We start from the raw sequence: 21,369 nt of genomic DNA on the forward strand, positions 1-21,369 counted from the left end.
AGGCATGGGCTGAACCTTTGTATTGACCGAACCTAACAAGAAGCCTTCCCCACCTGGGACACACACACTGTAGTTGCTTAGTAAATGCTGGTGACAACAGAGAATCCAACCCTCTTCCTCCCTCTACCCCAGGTTTAGCCGGATCAATACCAGGCTGGCCTCTAGCAGCAAGTGACCTTGAATCTCACATATACACCTGCAGAGCTGACCAGAGCTGGCTAATGGCCCGCTTTATTCTTGACCCGCCACTCCGCACCCTGCATGGCCCATTTGGCTCAGTGCCTGCTTTGTTCTCGGCTGCTCTGCACCCCACACGAATACACCTTACATTCCAGAAACCGGGACATACCTGTATCTCCCAATCCCTGACTACTTTACCTTATATGGACTCAAAACAGCCCAGTCACACGTTCCCTGGCCATATAAGCACCACCCCTGTGGCCTGGGGCACGACTCCCGCAGCCCAGACACTGTGAACCATGGGACTTCGCCCAGGCTGGGGTTTTCTCCCCACAAAGCCTGCTTGCTCTAATTCGACTAATTTGGTCTCTGGCGCCTCTCAACTACCTTACACCCCCAAAACACAATGTGAAGGAAATGATGACTAAGATGTTTATACTCTCCATGTTTGAATGCACACTCATTCTCTTCCTGACAAACTGATAGAATGAAGGACTTAACTGAAAAAGCTTATCCTCTCCACTCTGCCTACTCAGTAACATTAACGCTTCAGCCAAAAGCTTAGCCTGCGAGTCCCCTGAACTAACCCGCCCTAGCTCTGGGGGTGGCAGGACACATACCACGGAGCCAGACTAACCCTCTAGTTTTGCCACAACGGACAGTAAATCTCCTCAACAGGAATCACAGGACGGGCTGTCACGTTCACTTTTATTACAGGGAAGACATTCCACAGCCACCCGGCGTCGGGCAGCCGCACCGGATTTTCTGTACTCCTTATGATCCGAGTGAAAAGGGGCTCATTCCAAAAGAGCCTATTTCAGCGAGGCTCTGGGAACAGTGCGACTGCCACCCTCCACTGTGGTCTTACGAAGCACCTACCGGGTGTGCTGGGAACACACTGGGCCAGTGGTCCCGAGGGCACAGAGGCAGCTTAGCCCTGGCACCTCTGCTTATTTTTTAAGCACCCCAGGATACACTCTAAAGTGCCGCCAGATTTGATAACCACTAGACTAGGTGATCCCCAGTTCTTCTGCCCCTCAAATCCTCTAGATCAGTGGTTCTCAACCTTCCTAATGCCGCGACCCTTTAATGCAATTCCTCATGTTGTGGTGACCCTCAGTTACAAAATTATTTTCATTGCTACTCCAAAACTGTAATTTTGCTACTGTTATTAATTGTAACATAAACCTCTGATATGCAGGATGTATTTTCATTGTTACAAACTGAACATAATTAAAGTACAGTGATTAATCACAAAAACAATATGTAATTATAATTCATGAAGTGTCATTTTACCTCCAATACTGTTGCTTTCTACACAGCAGCTGCTCTCTACACATGTGCGACTGGTCTGCATAAGTACATTACGGCGCCAACCCTGTCACACACACCTGTATTGTACGGGTTGTATGGCATGAGTTTGGCACGATGATCTCATCAAGCCGGGTACTTTTATGTGGGCGTATCTGCCTGGACACAGATAGAGGAGTGGTGTCTCCATTCCTAAGACCATTGGAAATATGTGCTTTCTTAGGCAACCCCCGTGAAAGAGTCATTTGAACCCCAAAATGGTCACAACCCACGGGTTGAGAACCGCTGCTCTAGCTCTATCCAGTATATTGGGGTACATCGCTGGTTTTTTTCTTTAGAAGGTTAACCTCTATCAAGGCACAAAGTGGGCAACTGCTTCTGCTCAAGCAGCAAGAGACTACTGTGTCCCCGGGAAAAGAAAACCGCCTGGGCCCCAAAGTGAGTTAGCCATCGCGACTCGAACACGGCTTGCTTTCAGATTCAGCTCACTCTACATTCATCATCAAAAGCCAAGCACAGGGCCCTTGGCATCCAAAGGGCTTGCTCTAGGACCTCCCCCACCCTCCCCTGCACCACCAGAATCTGTGATGCTCAAGCCCTTCACATACAGTACCGTGGTGTTGGCATGTAATCTATGCATATCCTCCTGCATACTTCAAATCATCTGTGGGTTACATGTAATACCCCATATAATGCCACACACAAACACACACACACAAACTGCAGACTTTACTGCTCCTGCTTAGCATTTCAAAGATTGCTTTAATCACTTAATTATCCCCCCCAACACCCCCAAAATAATTTTGATCTATAGTTGTTAAATCTGAGCATGGCGGACCATGGGTACTGAAGGCAGACTATATCAGCAAGTGCAATTTGGCTTAGAGAGACTGTCTTACGGCGAAGAAGGTGTACTAAAGTCACTGAAACATTCAGTGGTGTATTTTGAGCATGAACAGAGTGTCAGCGATGGCCACACACAGCTGAGCAGCACAGTAAGACCAGGCCGGTGTATGGTTTTCTCAGACATGGGTCTGCACAAGAGATATACAGGTTACTTTTCTCTGAAAAGGCACCTCTATTTTCTATTTCATAGGAACCCTGGTGGTGTAGTGGGCTTTGTGTTGGAGCGGCTAACTACAAAGTCAGCAGTTCAAAACCACCAGCAGCTACTCTGGAGAAAGATGGGGCTTTTTACTCCTGTAAAAAAATGGAGTTCTTCTATGTCCCATAGAGTCACCATGATTCAGAGCTGACTCAATGGCCAATGTGCTTTTGTTTTTAATTTTTAAAATTTAAGATTAACAGGTAATTTTAAAGTCATTTCAGTCTACTGAAACTAGCCTTTCTCTCATACAGGAGCATTCATTACACCTTAATTAAGCTACGCTTATTAAATCTCATATTTAGGAAGATCAGAAATAGTTTAATTCAATCAAGAAGTTCTAGTCTAACACTTTAAAATTCAAGTTTTTTACGTAGACAGAAATGGCCTCACTAGCCACTGCTCAAAGTAAACCTGGGACAAGATCATCTGTTGCATAAATGAGTCCGACATACATTAAAATTCAACAAGTTTTTAAAAGCCTTGCTATTTGCACCACAAAATGCTAATAAAAATGTTGACTCACTCTGGCAGTAAAACCCCTACATGAACATAATATAAATGAAACTATTTGGATGAACTAGCTGGAGGAAAAACAACGGGACCGACAGTTCCAGGGGGACTTGGGATGGGGGGGTTGGGGGCGGGTAAGGAAGTGGTGTTAACAAACCCAGGGAAAAGGGAACAACATGGGACCAAAATTGGTGGCAAGGGGGGAGTGGCAGGCCTGGTAGGGAATGATCAAGGGTATAGCTGTAACCCAGGTGGGATGGAGCATGGTAGTAGGGCAAGAGGAAAGTCAAGGGAGATGGAGGAAAGAGCTAGGAGGCAAAGGGCATTTATAGAGGTCTAGACAAAGTCATGTACATGCAAATATATATATGAAGATGGGGAAATAGATCTATGTGTCCATATTTATAGGTTTAGTATTAAGGTGGCGGAAGGACCTTGGGCCTCTACTCAAGCACTCCCTCAATGTAAGAATAACTTCTTTTATTAAATTTGCACTCTACGATGCTCACCCTCCCGACACAACTGTTGAAGCCAAAGCGGGTGAACAAGTAAATGTGGTGAAGAAAGCTGATGGTGCCCGGCTATCAAAAGAGATAGTGACCGGGGTCTTTAAGGCTTGAAGATAAACAAGTGGCCATCGAGCTCAGAAGCAACAAAGCCCACATGGAAGAACACACCAGCCTGTGTGATCGTGTGGTTCCGAAGGGATCAATTATCAGGCATCAAAGAACAAAAAATCATATCATTGGCTGCACACTTCCATGATACGATCGCCGAAGACAAACAGGTGCATAAGCAAATGTGGCAAAGAAAGCTGATGGTACCCGGCTATCAAAATAGATAGTGTCTGGGGTCTTAAAGGCTTGAAGGTGAACAAGCGGCCATCTAGCTCAGAAGTGACAAAGCCCACATGGAAGAAGCACACCAGCCTGTTCGATCACGAGGTGCCAAAGGGATCAGGTATAAGACATCATCCAAAAAAAAAATACCATAGTGAATGAAGGGGGAAGTGCAGAGAGGAGACCCAAAGCCCATTTGTCGGCCACTGGAGATCCCCTTGCAGAGGGGTCAAGGGGAGGAGATGAGTCAGTCAGGGTGTGATGTAGCACCGATGAAGAATACAGCTTTCCCCCAGATGCTGGATGCTTCCTCCCCTCCACCCCAACTACCATGATCCGAATTCTACCTTGCAAGACTGGATAGAGCAGAGGTTGTACACTGGTGCATATAGGAGCTGGAGGCACAGGGAATCCAGAGTGGATGATACCTTCAGGACCAGGGGTATAAGGGGCAATACTGGGAGAGTAGAGGGTGAGTGGGTTGGAAAGGGGGAGCCGATTACAAGGATCTAAAGGTGACCTCCTCCCTGGGGGATGGACAACAGAGAAGGGGGTGAAGGGAGATGCCGGATAGGGCAAGATATGACAAAATAATAATCTATAAATTATCAAGGGCTCATGAGGGAGGGGGGAGCGGGAAGGGAGGGGGAAAAAAGAGGACCCGATGCAAAGGACTTAAGTGGAGAGCAAATGCTTTGAAAATGATTAAGGCAAAGAATGTACAGATGTGCTTTATACAATTGATGTATGTCTATGTATGGGATTGTGACAAGAGTTGTATGAGCCCCTAATAAAATGTTTTAAAAAAAGAAACTACTTTAAGCCTTGTGGTCTGCAACTGTAAATGCCACTAAGAAAATAGCAGATTCGGGGTCAAAGCAAACCAGAGGCAAGCTCTGGGGCCGTTTCTGCCTTTCTGAGTGGGTCTGCATGACTCACGGGACCTTATTTTACTGTCTTCTAAGCAAACAGAATTCTCTGAATTCATCTCAGCAGACTGAGACAATAGTTGAGTCCAGGGATGTGGGCTGCAGTTCTGGGCTTCAGCTCGCTCAGCCAGGAAGAGAGGGCTTTCTTCTTTCTCAAAAATATGTCCAGGCAATTAGACTAATACCCTAGGATGCTTCCTGAGCATTCCCAAAGCATTTCTGCATTGCAACAACAACAATTAGTATGTAGTGAACTCCCTACGGATCTAATTTACGGAGCGCTCCAGATACTGTTTCCTACCATAGCAGGGAAATCCCTGCCCCGGGACACTTTTATTCTGAATCAGATACTGAGTAGGCAATTTGGAAAGAGAATGAGAGGAGAGAGCAGCAATTACGGGTTCAAAATGAGGAGGGGTGAAGGAAGCGGGCGGTCCTGGGAGCCTTATCAGAGGGAGAGAACAGCCCAGAGCTGGTGGTTGTGAAGTCCTCATTCAGAGCAGTGGGAGGACCACTCACAGAAACCAAGATTGGTCCTGAAACAAACGAACAAACGAACGAACGTCTTGCCCAAACCTACAGTAGACTAGAGTTAGAGATTCATAAGAACCTTAGAAGCCCAGGGCCAAGCATTTAGCTGCTAACTGAAAGACTGGCAGTTCACGACCACCAGCTGCTTTCTCGGTTTGCTTCCATAAAGATGTACAGCCTTAGAAACCCTCTGACCAAAAATTAAACAAGTAAACAAACACTACCACCACCAACAACAAACTCATTGCCTTTAAGGTAACTCTGGCTCATGGCAACACTACAGGACAGGGCGGAGCTGCCCGTGGGTTTCTGGGAGCGGGTAGAGAGCCTCCTCTTTCTTCCTCAGAGCGGCTGGTGCTTTCAAACGGCTCACATGGTGGGTGGTGAACAGCCAGCGCATAACCCCTGTGCCCCAGCCTCAGAGAAACCTGACGGGGCAGTCCGAGTCTGTTCTATTTAGGATGGCTATGAATGGGAATCGATTGCTGCAGGTTCCTACCAAGAAGGCAGAGGTTGAGGTCTCGATCATCTCCCAGCGGCCAGATGGAAACAGAAATGGGAGCTGGAAACTGCAGTAGCTCATGTGGGTGAACAGGAGAGATGAGAGTGGGTGGCACCAGAAGCCCTTTGGACGGAAAGACTGGCACTCTGCTGCCCAAAGCTGGCCACTGACAATCCCACGGAGCGACTCTCATGGATGCAGACACATCTGGGGCCACCCACAGTCTGAATCAACTTGACGGCACTTGGTTTGGGTTTTTCCGGGTGTGGAGTGAATCTGCTGCACAGAGCTCTTCAGAGCGCTGACAGGCAAGGATGTCACTTTGAGGCCCACGGTACACCTGACCAAGCCACGGCACGTTCAATCGCCTCGCATGCGTGTGACAGTGGGACACTGAATACGGAGACTGAAGAAAGATCGCTGCAGTTGAACGATGGTGCTGGAGAATATGGAAAGGGCCAGGGACTGCCCAAGGGCAAACTTCATGGAAGAAGGACACCCGGAATGTTCTGCGGAAACATGGATGGCCCGACTTCACCTCCCACACTACAGACACATTCTCAGGAGAGACCAGTTCCTGGAGAAGCCTGTCGTGCTTGGAAGGCTCAGAGGCAGCAGAAAGACCCTTGATTGAGATGGCTGACCTAGTGAGGCCACAAGGGTCTCAAACAGAACACACACTGGCAGTGTCCTTCTGTCGGGCACAGGCTGCTAGGAGAAGAGGCCCAACACCTACAGGGTACAACAACGGCACTGCTTTCTTGCACACATCACGTGAGCCGTACACTTTGTTTTGGTTTTCAGTCACCTGTGCCTTCCCCAGAGGTAGTTTCGTATACACACTACCCTAACTTCTTACAGCAGTGCATGGAAAAAGAAAGGGCCTATTTGTCCGTGGTATTCTTTGACCCTTGGGACTTGAAAAAAAAAACCCATTTGTTTGTTTTTAGAGTTACCTTTCAGTCACACAACAGTCTAGCCAGATGACTCAGCAACCATTTGCCATGGACACTGTGCTCCCTGGAAGGGTGCAGCCGGGTTGAGCAGGGGAGACAAGCCAAAGGTCAGACTGGGCAGTGTTTTAGGGCAACTCAGTAATTACTTCAATTGCCCTTCAGGACAACGTGGTATGAAATTTCTCCAGACCACATAGTGTTTACCAATTCCATTCCAGCCCCCCTTCCACAGAAATGATGGTAAGATTGGGGTGTAAGAAATTCAAAAAGTCTTGGAAATATTTTTTACTCTCTTTGCAAAATGTTACCCCGATGTGCAAATCACAAATTATATGACTTCCATCAATTTTAATATTGGCTTACTATGACTCTGAACAGCAGTCTGCAGCCCACAGGGAGTCAAGTGAGCTCTGGGGGTGGTCTCGGGCTACATCTACAGATGTACAGCCGGTACACTGCACAGCATGGGGGGGGGGTAGCATTCACCACATCATCATTACAGACTTGTACTTTTATTACAATAATTTCCCAATAGATGGCAGTAAAGTATCTGGGGAAAGGGACATTAAAACATTAGTATATTTTCTAAAAAGAAGAAAGGCCAGGCAACAGCACAGGTTAACTCTGACTTTATTGGTGTTAATGCTATTGCACCTTCCAGGTGATACGATGATGTCTGGTGCTCTGTGCCCGGACCTAAACGAAGCTCACAGTTTAACAACACAAATAAGACAGAAAAATAAGACTCTGAAGCCCACTCTGCCCGCTTCTCACCTGACTATCTTGTGTTATCAGACATTTCATATTTACAATCATAAGAAACCTATGATCTTGCACACTAACAACGTGCGTTTGGTGGTAACCAATGCCAAGGTGCAAAGCATGAGGAAGCCGCCATAGCGGCCAAGGGTGTGTTTCAAACAGAGGCCCTTTGCGACCACGCTGCGCTAACTGCTGTGCAACAGAGGCCTCAGTCGGAGTCACAAGGCAAGAGGAAAAAATTAAAGGCCTCCAAATTGGCAAAGCAGAAGTAAAGCTCGATTTGTGGGTGATACGATCTCAAACACAGAAACCTGAAGATTCAGAACAAAATGGCAGGAACTAACAGGAAGATTCAGTAGGTGGCAGGGTACAAGAACAACATACGAAATCCATTTCTTTACACTAAAAGAGAACTCGGAAAAATTAGGAAACCAGTATCACTGATAAGTCACTTAAAAGATGAAATACTTATGAATACATCTACCCAGAGACACAAAAGACCTACAGAAAGAAAACCACGAAACACTACTGTAAGAAACCAGAAGGCTATACTGTATTCAGGAATAGGAGAAGCACAGTGTGAAAATGTCAGTACTACCCAAAGGGACCTACAGATGTAACACAGTCCCCATCTAGATCCCAACATCACTCTTCACAGAGATGAAGAAAACTAACCAGCAACTTCAGAGGGAAAGGAGAGAGGCCCCAGACAAGCAAAGAGCGACGAATGAAGAAGAACAAACTAAGGAGGCTTCTCATTTTCTGATCTCAAAACCAGTTACACAGTCAGGATGGTCAAACAACTTGGTCCTGGTACAATGACAGATCCACTAATGGGCAAAATTAGGAACCCAGAAGTGAACGTATCCACTTACAGACATTTGTCATCTTTGTCAAAGGGCAGAAACATATGCAACAGGGGACGAGATAGTCTCTTTAACAATGGTTGAGGTGAAACTTATACTCATTTTCTTCCCAGATAAAGAAAAAAGCAAGATCCATTTTCAGACCACACACCAAAGTGAACTCAAGATGGCTCAAAGACCTACATGTAAAGCCTACCACTATAAAGATCAGCAGTGAAAAAATCGTGGAAAACTTAAGAGGCCCTAAGACATGGCACAAACATACCATCGACCACAATGGAGAAAACACACACACACACACACACACACACACACAGAGCAAAATAGCGGACTAGGGCCTCCTGAAAAGTAGACACGTGCATCAAAAGATTTCAGCAAGAGACTTAAAGAGAATCCACAAACGAGGGCGGGAAGTGGCAACATTACAGGGGACATGGAACTCATCTCAAAATTTTACAGAAAACCTCGATATCTCAACAAGGAAAACGACAAATCATCCCATTTTAAAATGACCAGCTCTTTGGCTTTGGCTTTAGAAGTTTGGTTCAAACAAATACTTCACCAAAGAAGCTTGCAATCGTTAGCCATTAGACTGATGCAAATCAAAACATGCTATCATCTCACCCCAGCATGAATATCACAGTTCAACATAACAGAAAACAACAAATGGTGGGGGAGGGTGTGACACTGGAACTTTCAGACTGCTGCAGAATTATAAAATGGTGCAACCACTTTGAAAAACTGTATTTTTCCTTTAAAAAGATGAGCCCGCAATCCCAATCATTGGTGTATACTTTAGAGAAAAAAAGAACTGATACTAGTAGATACATTCACAAGCACTGTTTACAATCGCAAAAAGAGGAAATAAGCTAAATGCCCATGAACGGGACAGCTAAATGAGTCATGGTAACGCACACCGTGGAATAGTAAGCGATGTTAAAAATAACAATGAATCTAGGCAACACCTCAGAAGATAACTGAATCAGACTTATGTGAGACCACTATTGCAAACAGTGAAGAACAAGTTGTCGCCGTCGTTTTTAAGTAAAGTAAACATTCTTTAAGGGCCACCATGAGTAGGTAACTGGCTGTCGGTAGGCACGTGTTGACTCAGGCGAGGGAACCAATGAAAAGCATGAAAGCAAAGAGCAAGCTTGGCTGGGCACGATTCCCAGTGGCTTGGCAGGAAGGTCACGATGTAGGTTAGCAGTTATGCAATCGTGTGGTCATTTCCCATCTTGTGATCTGATGTGACTATCTTCCATTTTCACAGCAGGCTATTTTAGCAGAGTCATTGAGTCTGGAATGTGACTGGGTAAGTGAGGTGTGAGTACACAACAGGAAAACGTCAAGGAAGTGTGACAGAGTCCTGAAGTCTCACACAACATCTCCATTCCTGAACCCACCCCTGGAAAGGGGCAAGGCCTTTAAGAGCAGGAAGCAGACCAGGAGGTCAACTCCTGCCACTCTTGCCCCTGCCAAGCAGAAGCTCACTTTCACAGTCTACCTCATGCGGTCCTCCTTCCCTAGTTCCTTCAGACAAAAACAAGCTTTAAAAACAGGTTTTACTGGTTGTAGCATGATGACAAAACTGTCTGTCTGTGAAACAAGATGATTAGAATGAGATTTTAAACCGTTCCCAGAGTGGCTCCGTTGTCTGAGAGCTAACAGCTGTGCAGTGGGGTCCACGCTGAGAGTTCTGGGCACCCAGTGTTCAAATGGGAAAAGAAAGCAGTAAGTCCTGGGTCATGTAATCGATCTATAGCCTGCTCTGTGGTTTGACTAGTCGGTAAGGAATTTGGTTCAGATAGGTCACAGGAAATAGAGGGATTATCCCTGATTATTTGCCCTCTGGTGTGTTCAGAAAAACTGGAATAAACTGGTTACAATCCTATGAAAATAAAAGAAAAGAAAAAGACAATTTTTTTCTTGTGTAATACAGCTTGGCCACAATACTGCTTTGGGGACCAGGAACAGTGGTCTCTATAGCTGGCTGAATGATAACACTACATTGTAATCCTATGTATACTCCCCTAAAATGAGAGGTGGCATGAGAAATGCTATGTAGAAGCTTTTATGCCTTTGTGGAATGATGAAATAACAAAAACAAAAGGCCTCAGCAGCAGCGCAGGATTGTGTGCACAGCCCGGAAGACAAAAACAACAGCAGCCGCGTGCTAGCAAAGGAGATCCTTAAGTCCTCTGAGGGCACCGCATGTCTTTTCCCTGGCTCCTTCCCAACCTGTTCCACAGGTGGACCCTGCTCTAGGAAATGAAGCTAAAAACCCAGCCACCTGGGAAAAGGAGCTTCTCTCCTCCCTGTGGCAAACAAGACCGGGAACTTTCCTTCTCTTAAGCTCCAGATTCAATCAGCCAAGCAAGAGCCCTTTGCTGCCGAGAGCCATTGCCAGGACAATTCCCGAGACTCACTCTCCCTGCCATCAAGCTGATTCTCCCTCATAGCAACCCTACAGGACAAAGTTGAACTGCCCCTGTGGGTTTCCGAGCCTGCAAATTTTTATGTAAATACAAAGCCTTATCTTTCTGCCAAGAAGCAGCTGGTGTTTTCAAACTACTAACCTTGTGGCCAGCCTCCAGACACCAGAAAGTTTATCTCATCAGTCCCAAGCCAAAGTTCAAGTCCATGTACTACTGATCACTTCTACCTATTTAACTAGAGAAACTACATACCCAGATATAGAGGGCCTGCTCAAAATGTTTAAACATTTACCTTTATTTTTCAAACCTTTCCTTCAACTTGGGCAAACTGTCCATCTGTTCTTACCGCCTTGTTGACGCCAGGGGAAAGGCGGATGACAGTTGAAAAGGTAAAGAAGAGGCACAGAGCTATCAAGACGCCAGCCTGGGCAACCATCACCCGGATGTGGTCATCCTGCTCCAGGGTCCGAAATGGAAGCCTAACAGTGAGGGCCCATACAGTAGGCTCCCCATTACTATGACTGCTGACTCGTGGGCCCTAACATTGAGGCGTGGAGATAGAAAAGGCCCAAATGGTGAAGTGAGGCAAAAGGTAGACGTCCACTCCTCTTGTTTCCCAGCTTTTTTACTTCATTTAGGTAATTCACTGACCTAGATCCAGAATCACCTGATAATGCCCCACGGTTACAGGACATTTTTATAGGAAGAAGAACTACTAATGGCAGCAGGGAGCACTGCCACGGAGCAGCTGACTGGACTTACAATGGGAACGAGAACAAAAGAAAAGCACACTGGGTGTTAAGACATAGGGCCAAACTGCGAGCAACCTGGTGGCTCCCCCAGGTCAGCCCCCACGCAAATAAATAAGTAATAAGTAAATAAGGCCAAACCGGAAGGGGCGCTAGGAAATAGCCAGGTGCACAGTGCAAAGAGGAAGACTCTGATTAGAGAGGACCAGAGGCAAGACTTCCACCTGGACTTCTGGTTATAATATACGTGGAAGGAAAGCTAACTAGATTGTTGGTTGCTATCAGAGTCACCCATTCAGTTTTGACTAAATCCATGGGCCCAGCATCAGATAACATGATTTTGGAAACTGAAGTTTCTGGAAAGGAAAATATTCAACCCTTCTTGCAGCACCTGACCTGCTCTCTTCTGGGAAAAAGACTATGACATTGACTCATTCTTTTTACAAGTGCCTGAGTGTCTTTTTCTCTTCCTAGAGAGCCATTTACTAAAGTTCCAGGCCAAGATAAAGTCTGGCCACGGGCAAAATATTTGGCAATGTGCCAGCTGCCATGGTGAAAGGCCGCTGTCCATCATCACGGTTCTTCATGAGGTCTCGATCAAAGGACAGACAAAGAGATGACTCCTCTTCTCTGGTTTAACTCAAAGTCTAGCTGATCTCGCAGTGCTGCCCCACTTTCGGGATGGCCCCAGTGCTATCTGACAATGTGCCACCCCGCACCAAGCAAGACCTCCTCAACCAAGAGGCCCAGCAGGCAACCCACAGCTCAATTATAAGTAATTAGATGTTGAACTCCTCAGATGGTGCCCCTGGGGGTACCTGCGAAGAAGAGGGAATGGGGCGCACACTGTGGGTCATCAGTAGGTAACAGTCCCTTACATCGGGGGTGGCTAATTCACTCTTGGCTTCCATCGGTCATCTACGTGGTCTTGATTTACAGCACTGGACTTACGGGACACTTTCTTTTGCCTCGGAGTCTTTGCTTTTGAATGGGAAAACCCAAGGACCAGACTGAAACAGCAATATTGTTGGCAAGTTCTTCCAAAACGGTACAGAAACGGGCCCACCCTCTTCTGAAGCACACCAGCTGAAGAGTTCTTAAACTCACTGCCATCAAGTTGATTCTGACTCACCGTGACCCTCTAAGACGGGGCAGAACTGACTCTCTGGGTTCCCGAGACAGTGACTCCTCCTGGGAGCAGACAGACAGACTGGCTTGCGATTGCCACCTGCTGTGTGGTTGCAGTCTGACATGTGACCACTATGCCGCCCAGGCTCCAACATATGTGATTATCTAGTGGCGTTATTTTACAGTATGGACAGGATTTATTGGCCACAAGTAGTGATGAGTTTAATTGTGGTGAAAATACAGTGACAGTGTTAAACCTCTTAGCTGAAGCAAGACACAGAGTTTCTACAGAAAAGAACCAAACTGTTCAACAAAAAGTTGCTTATTTAGGATTTATCCACCAAGGACAACGGCAAGTGAAGCCAGAAGAAAGCACGCGGGCTATTTGTAGACAAGTCGTTCCCGGAACCAAGGGCCACTATCGGCTCTCTAGGAACGGCTACATTCTGCAGAACATAGAGACTGAACGGTGCTGGTAGGCCAGCTTGCCTCGAGGTCATAGTAACTACAGACAGTTCTCAGAGCAGCTTGAAGACTCACTTGGGACAACTGATTAGAGTCTACTACTTAGCTTCCAATTTTACCCCGAGGAGGCCCCCTCCATCATGATTGAACAAGCTGGCCTTGTATATGCAAGACCTTGAGAGCTTCATAGATGGGGGCTGCAGAATGTAGGACACTGCCAGCCTTGGAGGTCCTTGAGCAAGACCACTCCCTAATAGATACCAGCTCAAAAGGCACGCCGTGTGATTGTGTACACAGATTCCAAGTATACATTCAGAATCACATACGCACACGGGACACTTTGGAAGGCGAAAGGACAGTTAACATTTAGCTTAGCAAAAAACTCAAGCACAGCTAGTTGAGATTATGACTCTTGAAGCTGTGTGGCTCCCTGACACCAGGCCAGTCAAACACTGCTGAGGGCACCAATAGGAAAGTCTAATGCCACACAAGGTCATCTTAAAAGCAGACCTGGATGTGCAGCTATATGCACAAATGTGCAGCTGCAGTGCTGGCAACCATACCTCCTCGGCCCCTGGTGCTGGTGGCCCATAATCCCAATCCCAGGAATGATCCTGAATACACTCTCCAACAGCGATCAAGCAGCGGGGGCTCAATGGAGACTAGAAAAACTAGGTAAGCAGAACTGCACTTCAGACGGGTGATTGTTCCTTTTAAAACACCAGGTGACTTCAAGCTGAAACACTGCACCAGGGCAACCACCTTGAGTGCGAGGCAATGCACGAAGAGGTGAAGCACCATCACCCCTGGTGGGAAAAGGAATTCAAATCACATGACATGCCAAAAGACTCATCCAAAATGCCTTACTGGATCCATACTCTAGGATGTATCCCCAGAAAATTAATGTATATATTTGTGTATAAGCCAAGTTTTTCCAGCACATTTTTAATGCAGTTTTGGGGTAAAATTAGGTGCCTCGACAGATATTCAGGTTGGCTTCTACTCGACTATATATGGTAGATATTACTGAAATGCCAGGGGCTCTAGGAAACCTCAGGGCTCTGTTGGCCTTTGTAGACAGTTTTTCTAATTGAGTTGAAGCCTACCTACCCTTGCAGAACTGAAAAGGTAACCAATGTGGTTGTGTCTGATGAAAAATTATCCGCCTGTTCAGCTTGTCACAGTCTATACAGATTGGCAATGAGTCTCATTTCACTGCCCACATTTCTCAGTTGCTGGCCACCTACATGGACATTTATTGGTGAATTCATAGTGGCGAGAGACCACAGTCAAGTGGGTGTAAAGAATAACGTGGGCTATTAACATGCATGTGGTAAGTATGGACCAAGATCCTCTCCATGGCTTTGTTTAGACTAAAAGAGTCGCTCCTGAAACTAAATTAAAGACAAGCCTTTGTTTTTAAATGTGATCTCTAATTATACAGACTCAGATTTAAATGTCTGTAATCATTTGGATGGGTAAAAGCTTACGTAAGTTGATAGATGTTACCCACACCTTGCTAGAGAAACTCTCTCCATAGGTACCCCCACCCAACCTACCAAATGATGTAAAACACCTGAGATTTCCTTGGCGTGCAGCAGCAAGGCCTGGCAACTAGGCTTCTGTCAAGGCCTGGGACACAAGCACCTTGGCAAAGAACTGGCTGTCCACACCCACTGCAATCAAGGTTGGAGGGACGAGCTCATGCATCAACCACACCAGGAGTAAGCCAGCACCCACACCAAGCAAGGAACCCACCAAAATCGTATCACTTGGACTATATGAAGCCATTTAATGACTTCAAAGATCCTCTGAAGAAAAAAAGGAAGATAACTGATGTTAAATATGACCGACAGCGATGTACTTGCTTCTAGGGTTTCTGTGGCTGTTTCTTAGTGTGCCTTTTCGGCAGTATTGCCTTCACTTTCAAACACCGAGTCGTCTCTTTCCCTTCAAAAGGTCCTAGCAAGCTTTAATCTGCACCCTAATTCCTGTCTTGACCAGGTGTCAGTCAGCCAATGGGACAATATCTCCCTCCTGCTAGTGTCCAAAGCTATACCTTCAAGAGCAAACTAAGGGACTCCTGGGTTTTTCCTTTACCCACAGTCCCGGAAGCTAGTACGACCTCTGGCTCTTTGGTTCAGGGTAAGATAGGTAAGCTAGCTACTTGGGACTGCCATCAGTTCAGGATCCTGCGCAAATTCCTTTTATCCAAGTGGCACTGCGAGAGACTCCGCCTGCCTTACAGTCAGCCCTCTAGGTAGAAACCCTCCAGTTTTGTCCTGTCGTGGGAAAAGTCGCTCTCCGGGCAGACTCTAAGAGTTTTCTAATTAAAGATTACTCCAGACTCATCTGACAAATACATTCTTGGACTCACACGTTTGGTGTTTCATTAAATTGTGTTCCAGCAACATTTTGGATATTAGCTACAAACTTTCCCTGTAACCAATGGGACTGGACAGGTGCGTGTACCCTTTCCCCAGCCAGCAGTGACTATTACATAGCTTTAGGCAGCCTAAATGAGGGTTGCCCTTCTGGGCATATGGTGACCCCACCCCAAGTCTACGTTGGCCTCCATCAACAGTCAGCTAGGCTTCCCGTGTAGACCTTGGCTTCATCGTAGCCTGTGGGGGGGGGGGTGGTCACTGGCCTCTTAGTGCCTTGGGGAGGAGTTGCTTATTATGAAGCACCATGTCTATTGAGACCACAGCTGAAGTTACAGTAAAAGCAACTGGAGCCCAACAGGAAAGGTTGGACACTCTGGCCAAGGCAGTTTTAGATCCTCACCTTGCTCTAGCTTTCCTACTTGCCACAGTGGGGTCTGATACTGCTAACGTCTACTGTTGTACTTCTATTAACTCATCAGACGTTAAAATCAGAGTCCAAAAGACTTATCAGGATGCTGCCTGGCAATCTAATTTTAACGAAAACCCTGACCCCAATTATGTGTAACATATTATCAAACAATCCATCCCTTGTCTCACCTGGCTTTTGTCATTGCACAGACCCTTAATCTGTATAGTTTCTGTTAGTTTTATTAGAATCATGTTTGTTTAATGCTCTGATAAAGCTTGTGTCTTCCAGACTCCAGAACTTCCACCTCCAGTTCATTCTCCAACAGGGTACCAGCCATCCTTCCAAACCCTGGGCAGATCTGCTTGTACTTTTATGCCAATGCCTTTATTCGGCTGGAAGTTGCTACAGAACTTTGATCTTTGCCCTGCTTATTGCCCTGCTTATTGTGTCCAGTAACATTTGAGCTGAATACTGAAATATCGAAAAGGAGGGAGTAAGTCAGGACAGATCTCTCGAGGGTGTTTAATCATAGGCATAAAACATTCTACTCTGTGTGTTCCTGATTCCTGGGTAAAGCAACTGGGTTTTCTGCTACAACACTCCCTCAACCACAAAAGAAAAATAAGAGCCCAAGACTATGTGGGGCCCACGTGACATGTCTAGGTGCACCCAATGTGCCTCTTGGGTAAGGTGACCATAAATCCCGATTTTAACAAATTTTTCCCTGCGTACAACGGCATTTTTAAAAAGCCCCGATTTTTGGAAAGAATACACAATAAGCTAGGGTATACAGCTTTTGGCTTCCATGTGGCTATTTCACCAGGATATGAGTTTTATCAATGGTGTCCCGCTGGTGTCCTGCTTTACCAATGTTAAAATCTCTGGTACCTTACTCTTGGGTGAACTTCTGACATGTCACGGCTAAAAGCACACCTCTGTCAAAATCCCAGACATGGGTTAAAAGCCATCTATATTATAGCCTCCCTTTACAGTAGAGACGGCAGAGACCACCCCATTTTGTGCTGAATCATTAGATGGTGCTGGTCTATCAGGTTCCAGTAACCCCCAAGCCAACCCCTAATGCGAGTCCACTCTGCTGCACACTGTCTCCACATGGATTGTCCAAGGCTGTGGATCTTTACATGGACGATGGCTTCATATGTCTCCTGCCGAGGTGCTAGTGAGCTTGAACCTCTAACCTTAATTAATAGTCCAACACCTCCCCCAAAGTGCCACCAGGGCTCTTTTGAGATATCAGTAACCATCCCTCATGCCTCTTCCACAAATGTTCACCCCATAAACGATCTCTAACCCCAAACTCAGAGAGCCACCTTGGCTGACGTGCTCCTCTGCTTGGTCAATCAAATAAAAAGCTTCTGTGCCTTTCCCCTGGCACCGGAGTCTCGGTGGCCACATCACGTGAGACCTGAGAGACCGTAGTAACAGAAAACCCGAGTAATCCAGTCTCAGAAACTCACAGTTCTCAACCACAACAACAACAAAAGTACCGTATATACTCGAGTGTAAGCCAATCAGAGTAGCAGCCGAGGCACCTAATTTTACCACAAAAACTGCATTCAAAATGTACTGAAAAACTCTGCTTATACACGAATATATACAGTAAGTGATCCATGAATCAATCAATACATAAAATAATACTTGGAACAACACACAAAAAAGGCAGGGTAAATGAGACGCTGTGAGACACAGCTAAAGCGCTATTTTAAAAGACACATAACCTTAAATGCCTATCAGAAAACAAGACACCATTATTGAGCTAAGACTTCAGCTTAGGAAATGTGAAAAGGAAAGTGGTAAGACTACTGCGCGTCCAATGGCCAGTATAACGAGATGAGTAAGGCTAACGAGTGGGCGTTCTCGCCGACAGGACGCGCACATTGTTGGGCGGCCTCCTGTGCAGGAAACGGAGGCAAAGACCTACAGCAAGAGCACCGCGCTCATCTCATTCCTCAGGGGCGCAGTGCCAGCGGAGGACTGCGCATAGGTCAGCCCTGACCACTGTTTTCATGAACAAAACTGCCTTTAAATCCAAATTAGAAGGGATTTTTGTTATCGTTCTAAACAGAAGAAGCCAAAGACCAGATATATTTTACTTTCAAAGAGTAACTATTGCTATTTCCAGGCAAAGAAAGTCATTACCTTGAAAGACTTCTAGAATAAGGTAGGAGGAGAAACATCTTTTCAATGAAGTGCATTCTCTGCATTTCTTGTTAGTTGCCCTGAGTTGGCTCTTGACTCACGGTGATCTTCACTAAGTATTGGCTATAAAGCCAGAACTTCTGCTCAACTTCCTGTACGTTCCGATATCAGTTCTTGGGTAGAGGTGCTAATGCACACCAAGTTAGTCATATGAAAAACACCCAGGCTGAAATGACACGTGTCGACTCACAAATTCACTTACTTCCTAGAATTAGCAGTTTTCTGAGCGCAGAAGGGCGAGCTTTAAGCACTTCCTTCTTTGTGTCTGAAATGCGGACACGAACAGAGTATATCTGGAGCACTCAGAGCCCAACAACAAGCCAGCGTGGCTTCTTCTAAAAATCAGGTTTAAAAGTTTTTCCACACCAACTGCCTGCCTTTTTAGGGAGAGCTGAGAAAGAAACGTTGAAAACTACGTTTCTTCAAAGACAGTCTTTTAAAAACACACCACGTAAGTTGTCTTAACCAAACTACAGTTGGCGGCGATGAGCGTGGTGCTCAGAACACGGTCCCTAGACTGTCTCAGGCAGGAGAGTTTTACAAGAAGACAAACGCTCTCAGCCTTCTTTGCTCGGTGGACTACAAAGACACTCCTTAGACAGCGGCGGGGACAGACGAAACACAGCAGACATAGACAGGACAGATGCCAGTCCAACATAATCATTTATCATGGCAAATAATGAGCACTTCTTTGAGATGAAGATTAACTGAACTATATTTTCTAATTATTGCAGGCCTCCTGTGCATTCATATTGCTACATTTCATCTTGCTTCTCATTTAATGGGCCAAACTATTTTCTGTTTGCCAAATTGTGTTTTCTCTTCTTTTTTTGGAAGAGGTCCCAAAACACACACCTATCCCAGACACTTCTCAAAGAGCTCTCTGCGTGTACTATGAAATGCTCAGGTGGGAGTCTAGCTCGGGCTCTGGAGGAAATGAAGACTCTAGTTACCTTCCGGGGCCAACGCTGAAAGTGCGCCCGTGTTCCCATGGTTCGACTAGCCCTGCACACGAGTCATCCCACGGGCTAGCATACGTGGTAGTCACATGTACGAAGGAGCTGGTCTGTCAGTAACTAGCCTTTACTTCAAAACGTACTGTCTCAAAAACTCCATCTGGAGGAAATCATCTCCTGTTCTAGAGGAGAAAGCAGAGGCTTGGGCAAGGTTGGCTGCTACAAACCCAAGTCCTTTCACTCTGCAGCCGGTGTTCTCACCGCCCCGCAGGATGGTGACCTGCATTACTCGTCTGTGAAAGTAACTAGTCTACTGAAACGCCAGTAAATACTTCATCTGAGAAAAATCTCTGAAAGGAAATAGATACTACCAATTTAAGTTCATCTGTGAAAAATGCCATCATTTTACCTAATATGAGCCTTTGCCCCATGTTAAAGGTATAATTTGTACATTAGCTCTGAATATTCTATGCTTAGTAATGACATAAGCTACATTTATTAATTTATTACAACCACTTGCCTATCAGTCACTTCAGTCTTAATGCAGACTCTACACACACACACACACACACACACACACACACACATACACACACACACACACACACACACACACACACACACACACACACAGTCATAAGCCAAGGAGACTGACTTGCTGGAGAATTGGCTAAAGATTTTGAAGTGGCCTTCAACAAGTCAAAGAGCGCCGATGGCAGTGGTTAAGTGCGTGGCTGCTGACTAAAAGGTTGGTAGTTCGAACCCATTAGCTACTCAGGAGAAAGATATAACAGTCAGCTTCCTTAAAGATTACATCCTTGGAAAACCTACGGGGCCCACAAGTTTGATCTTATAATCCACTCGACAGCAGTGGATTTTCAGTAAATCAACATCCAAATAACCACTTAAGAGATATGTCCAAAAGTAAATAAATAAAGAAAATGCATTCGCCGTAGTCTACATCAAGTCTCTGAAGATTTCCCATTCTGTGATTCAGTACACAGGCTTGGTACTAATTAGTCATGAAGGATATCTAACTTGGACTTTTAATCAAAGACTCTCTGAAATCCCAAATTCACCCCTAGATAGAAGTTCCTCCGTATTCTTTCTACCAGCCTTTTTCTCCCAGTCAAGTAATCGCTCTGTCCTAACCAGGCTGGTAATAATAGGCCCCAAGCGTCAATTTATGCCACTAGCACATGCTGTGTGTGTCACCACTGCCGCACCAAAACGGAAATGTTATTTAACTCTAGGGTGGCAAAATACATCAACTAAAATGCCATCACCGTAAGCACTTTAAAATTCAGCGATATTAAGTACATTTACCATGTGTGCACCCATCACCACAATCTAAATCCCTAAGCTTTGCATCACCTCGACCAGAAACTTAGCACCCCTTCAACAACCACTCTACAACGCCCCGCCCCTGGGCCCTGCTCACTACTATGCATACACCCATTCTAGATACATTAAGCCAGTGGGATGATACAGTATTTGTTCTTTTTCCCTGATTTATTTCACTCAGAATAATATTTTCAAGATTCATTCATGTTACAGTATGTATGCCTCCCATTTTTGTTCAAAATGCAAATTTAAGAAACGAATTGCACAAAAATAAAGTCAGAATTTTTTAAAAACAAAGACATTATGATCTGCAACTCAAACGTAAATGTAAACCAGAAAATAAAATTTTACCCCTGGACATTTTAGTGCTGTTTTCTAATTGCAGATTTCAGTTACCTAGAATGCACAGCGCCTAAAACATTAATACTTTAAAACATGCATGAGACAAAATTTTTAACATTAAAACATCACTTATTGAATTATTTTACAATTAAATATTTTGTATTTAACTAACTAGCTTTCATACTAATTCACAGATGCTCCCACTATGGGAAAATAGACTTCCAGTAGCTCTGGAATGATAGAAAACCAACTGTATTGTTATATATTTTCCAAAAATTATTCAAAAGATTAATTTGCATTGCAATTTTGGGGCATATGGCATTGAAATACTTGGATATATGCTAGCTTTTTATTTGATGGTCAAACTTTTTATCAGTCATGTTCCTTAAATGGTCCCAGTGAGGATATGCTAAATTATGCCCATGTATGTAAAATTT

The 21,369-nt window shown here is 45.3% G+C and overlaps 1 protein-coding gene across 1 annotated transcript in view; it reads right to left on the reverse strand.

Annotated features, from left to right (window-relative positions):
* The window catches only part of ETFA (electron transfer flavoprotein subunit alpha), a 79,301-nt gene that overhangs the window by 12,039 nt on the left and 45,893 nt on the right, over window positions 1-21,369 (reverse strand). The gene's annotated exons all lie outside the window — the stretch shown is intronic.

This window comes from Tenrec ecaudatus, chromosome 17 (assembly GCF_050624435.1).
Source record: "Tenrec ecaudatus isolate mTenEca1 chromosome 17, mTenEca1.hap1, whole genome shotgun sequence".
In the NCBI taxonomy this organism is placed as follows: Eukaryota; Metazoa; Chordata; class Mammalia; order Afrosoricida; family Tenrecidae; genus Tenrec; species Tenrec ecaudatus.